Below are 6,000 nucleotides of genomic sequence, written 5' to 3'. Positions count from 1 at the left end.
ATATGTCTACAAGCCTCTACGAGTACATAAATATCATAAAGATCGAGATATGGCCCCGCCATACCAATCAATACATGTCCAAATTATACTTACCAGATAGGCAACTCCAGAGTAAGTGGAGTGTACCAATACCTTCCGCTGAGCTGATAGCCTACTAGGAGGACTCTCAACCTATCTATCGGGACCTGCGGGTATGAAACGCAGCATCCCCAAGCAAAAAGGACGTCAGTACAAATAAAGTACCGAATATGTAAGGCATGAAAGCAGTATATAAAAGACATGAAAGAAACAGGGAGTAAAGAACTCAACCTGTAATTCTGAATAGCTCTATGAATCATGAAAATTAATAAGGTCATGCATGTTCGTATAAATGACATACCATGCATAGGTATATGTGTATATAACATCATCAAGCCTTTGAGGGTATCCCATCATATCATCTCAACCACTGTGGGCGAAATTATTAACGTATACCAGCTCATCAGGTGGTGGTACGTTTATAACGTCGTATCCTTTTCCCATATCCCATATACATATAATATATGTGTATATAACGTCATCTGGTCATGGGTCAATGTACATGTATAAATGAATGCAATGCATAATAAAGTAAGTTAGTAATATTTCTCGGAATGTCATAAAATCAATATGCCTTCGGATAAACTTTAGCAACTTACATATTTTTCTGATACCCATGAATAAAAGATATAATAATATGACACACGGGGAATCAAGAACATAGGCACATCTAGTACTTCTATGAATAGAGTCATTTATGAAAGTTCTGCGTTTGTACGTTTCGTTTGTATCATATGAGATTCAAATTACTAGTAGCTCCAAGAAATTCTTCAAACAACTCAACTCAATCTATAGCATAAGGAGATTCAAAATCAGTGTTGAGTAAAGGCTAAGTCCGCAACTTAAACTAGTAGCTCATTTATATAAATTTTGGCAGTATCTCCCATGTAACAAGAGCCTCCTCCAATACCATATGCCAACAACAATGACCAGAGAAATCCAGCAATACATAATTATCAATAACAAGACACCACATAACAACAACAAGTCACAACTACTTCACGACGAGCTACAAGCCCAATTGGAATCTGTATACCCCATATCACCCCTTATAGACTTCTTACTTTCACTTACTAGTATCATTAACATGATAATGAAGTCATTCATCAATGATTCCAGCATTATACCATATATTTATAACAAAGAAAATAATCCATAACTCCAATTATACTCAATTAGCAACTTTATTCACTAGTTCATGTCTAGTCCATCCATTTAACTTAATCAATGTCAAGATAACCTTAAGAACATGCAAGAACATAATATACATACCTCCTACAGTATCTTCAAGTCGAAATCCTAGTTATATTTAGCTTGCAACAGCCCTCAATGGCAATACAACACCATAGAAATGACTTAAGTTAAACTTCACTTCCAATCTCAAGTTTCGTATGCTTCCCTAACCAATTCACTTAATAAAAATATAGATATGTATAACAACAGAAACCACATCATAATAAAGTTATTTTCACCATTTTCCATCCATTTATAGTTCATGGAAACAACCTTTCCAAAATAGTCCATTAAAACCCATAACATCTCAAACTATTTCAAGTCTCCTATTGTAATATTTTGCTCAAATAATGCAACCAACATACAAACAACTTCAAGTACATGTAGTAGGATTTTATACTCACCTTAAATAGTAGAAAAAATATGAAACTTTAGCCAAGCATAACCCACAACTATCTTCAATAACACCCCAACACTATAGGTGTTGTATTCTCTTCTTGAATCAACTTTTGGTGTTCAAGTTGGTGTGTAAACACTAGTAGTTCTCCTTGAAAATCTTACATATATGAAGGAGGGACTGATTATTACCTTAATAAACAAGAAAAACATGAAATATGAGGTTACTTACCTTTGAAGAACGCTCCAAAATAGCCACAAGACGAAGAACTACGATCTAGCAAGCACCACGGGATTTCTAGCGTTGGATTCATATTTTCATCTTAGGTTCTCACCCTAGAATCATGGAGGAACCATTGGAGATAATTTAGGAGGATTTAGGAACTGTTTTGGACCAGAAAATGAGTTAAAATGACGGAGAATTGACTTAAATACAAGATGGAAATTTTCCCCGACTTTGTGAGTCCCATGGGTGCTGCTTGCGCAGTCTCGCAAAAATACGAATATCTCTCTACTCTAATATTGTATCGACGAACGGTTAAATGAGTTAGGAACTAGACTCTCCTTCAATTTGGTATATAATATGTCCCAAAAATAGATCATAAAGCTTACAAAATGTATTGCTCAAAAATATTTATTACAAGGCAAATCCTTAGTCGGTGTTTTCCGCAACTTAAATTCGATTTTTTCCAAACTTTATATTTCATATTCAAACATCATATATAGTCATATAATAACTTTAAAATTATTTAAATCACAATTAACAAGTCTCATATTCATCTTAACATACTTAAGACTTCGGTAAACCTTTCTTATCCTTGTAGAAAGATTTCATCCTTCTTGAGCTTACATTAGATAATCCTATAATGACAGCGACGTCTGAAGTACGGGGTGTAACAACATTTCCCCTTAGAAACATTTGTCCCCGAATGATAACTCTTAAAGGCTTTCGAAAATGGGATGTAACATCATTAAATCACTTTATATACTTTCAAATAGGATTTCATTTTCAAGATTACATCAATTGACTCGACGTACTTTCATGTACAAAAACATGGGGTGTAACATCGATCCTGAATAATCTTGACCTTATCCAAGGCATCCTGAACCAAATCTGTATCCAACAACCTAGTCTCCCCCGACTGGAACCATCCAACTGGTAATGCCTCATAGGGAGCAATCTGAATGCTCGAATGGTAGTTGTTGTTGTAGGCAAACTCTGCAAGCGGCAAGAACTGATCCCAAGAACCCCCGAAATCCTTAACACAAGCGTGAAGCATATCCTCCAATATCTGAATAGTGCGCTCGGATTGTCCGTCCGTCTAGAGATGAAATGTTATGCTCAACGCAACCTACGTGCCCAACTCACATTGTACGGCCCTCCAGAAGTGCGAGGTAAACTGTGTACCTCGATCAGAAATGATAGACATGGGCACATCGTGAAGATAGGCGATCTCGCGGATGTAGATCTCAACTAACCGCTCTGAAGAATATGTAACTACCACTGGAATGACATGTGTCGAATTGGTCAACCTATCCATAATGACCCATACCATGTTGAACTTCTTCTGAGTTCGTGGGAGTCCAACAACAAAATCCATAGTGATACGTTCCCACTTCCACTTAGGAATATATAACTTCTGAAGTAAACCATTAGATCTCTAATGCTCGTACTTTACTTGCTGACAATTTAGACATCGAGATACATGTGCAACTATATCCTTCTTCATCCTTATCCACCAATAATGTTGCCGCAAGTCCTGATACATTTTGGTGGCACCCGGATGAATAGAATACCAGGAACTGTGGTCCTCCTCAAGAATCAACTCACGAAGTCCATCCATATTGGGCACACAAATATGACCCTGCATCCTCAAAACTCCATCATCCCCAACAGTAACCTGCTTGGCACCACTGTGTCGCACCGTGTCCTTAAGGACAAGCAAATGGGGATCATCATACTGACGCTCTCTAATGCGCTCATACAAGGAAGACCGAGCGACTGTGCAAGATAAAAAATGACTGGGCTCTAAAACATATAACCTCATGAAGTGATTGGCCAACGGATGAACATCTGCAGTAAGCGGTCTCTCACTAACTGGAATATACACAAGGTTGCCCATACTCACAGCCTTTCTACTCAAGGCATTGGCCACCACATTAGCCTTCCCGGGATGATACAAAATGGTGATATCATAATCTTTCAACAGTTCCAACCATCTCCTCTGCCTCAAATTGAGATTCTTTTGTTTGAACAAATACTGCAGACTCTGATGATCCCTGAATACCTCACACAACACGTCGTAAATATAGTGCCTCCAAATCTTCAGGACATGAATAATGGCTACCAACTCTAAGTCATGAACAGAGTAATTCTTCTCATGAACCTTCAAGTGCCACGATGCGTATGCAATCACCCTACCATCCTGCATCAATACTGCATCGATCCCAGTACGAGATGCATCATAATACACCATGTAAGATCCTAAACCGGTGGGCAACACCAACACTGGCGCCGTAGTCAAAGCAGTCTTGAGCTTCTGGAAGCTCAACTCACACTCGTCTGACCATCTGAACGGGGCACCCTTCTGGGTCAATCTAGTCAATGGGGCTGCTATAGATAAAAAAACCATGCACGAACCGATGATAATAACCTGCTAAAACCAGGAAACTCCATATCTCTGTAGCTGAAGTAGGTCTAGGCTAGTTCTAAACTGCCTCAATCTTCTTAGGATCCACCTTTATGCCCTCTGTTGATACAACATATTCCAAAAAGCCGACTGAGTCTAACCAAAACTCACACTTTGAGAACTTGGCATATAACTAGCTATCTCTCAAAGTCTGAAGTACAACCCAAAGATACTGCTCATGCTCCTCTCGACTACGGGACTATATCAAGATATCATAAATGAATACAATCACAAAAGAATCCAAGTAGGGTTTGAAAACCCGGTTCATCAAATCCATAAATGCTGATGGGCATCTGTCAACCCAAATGACATCACTAGGAACTCATAATGCCCATACCTAGTCCAAAAAGCCGTCTTAGGGACATTGGATACCCTAATACTCAACTGATGGTAACCAAACCTCAAGTCAATCTTCAAAAACACTTTGGTACCCTGAAGCTGATCAAATAAGCCATCAATCCTCGGCAACGGATACTTGTTCTTGATAGTGACTTTGTTCAACTGCCGATAGTCTATACACATCCTCATCGACCCATCCTTCTTCTTCACGAAAAAGACGGGCGCAGCCCAGGGCGAGATGCTAGGTCTAATGAAACCCTTATCAAGCAAATCTTGCAACTGCTCCTTCACCTCCTTCAACTCCGGCGGGGCCATACAATATGGCGGAATAGAAATGGGCTAAGTGTCAGGAGCCAAATTAATACAGAAATCAATATCCCTGTCGAGTGGCATCCCCGGCAGGTCTGCAGGAAACACCTCTGGAAACTCACGAATAATTGGCACTGAATCCATAGAAGGAATCTACGCACTAGAATCATGGACATAGGCCAAATAAGCTAAACATCCCTTCTCGACCATACGTCGAGCCTTCACATAAGAAATAACTCTGCTGGTAGAGTGGCCAGGAATCCCTCTCCACTCAAGCCGAGGCAACCCTGACATGGCTAAGGTCACCGTGTTGGCGTGACAGTCCAATATAGCATGATAAGGTGACAGCCAATCCATAACCAAGATAACATCAAAATCAACCATATCAAGAAGTAGAAGATCTATGCTAGTCTCAAGACTCCCAATAGTAATCACACACGAGCGATAGACGTGATCTACAACAATAGAATCTCCCACAGGCGTGGACACATACACAGGAGCACTCAAAGAATCACGAGGCACAACTAGATATGAAGCAAAATAGGATGACATGTAGGAATAAGTAGATCCCGGATCAAATAGAACCGAAGCATCTCTATGTCAAACGGGAACAATACATGTGATAATGACATCAGATGACTCGGCCTCAGGCCTAGCTGGGAAAGCATAGCATCGGGACTGGGCCCCATCACTCTGAACTACATCTCTGGGACGACCTCTAGCTGGCCGGCCTCCACCTCTAACGGCCTGACCTCCACCTCTAATGGCTTAACCCCTACCTCTGGTTGCCTGACCCCCTACCTCTAGCTGGTTGAGCGGGTGGTGGACCAACCGGTGCCGGAACCATGGCACGAGAACTCTGTTGTGGCATGCCGCCCAATAATATCTGGCAGGACCTCATAATATGCCTAATACCACCACACTCAAAACACCCTTCCTCCTGTTGTGGTTGTTG

The sequence above is a fragment of the Nicotiana tomentosiformis genome, chromosome 6, assembly GCF_000390325.3.
Source record: "Nicotiana tomentosiformis chromosome 6, ASM39032v3, whole genome shotgun sequence".
NCBI classification, from domain to species: domain Eukaryota; kingdom Viridiplantae; phylum Streptophyta; class Magnoliopsida; order Solanales; family Solanaceae; genus Nicotiana; species Nicotiana tomentosiformis.
This window is presented reverse-complemented; position numbering follows the sequence as displayed.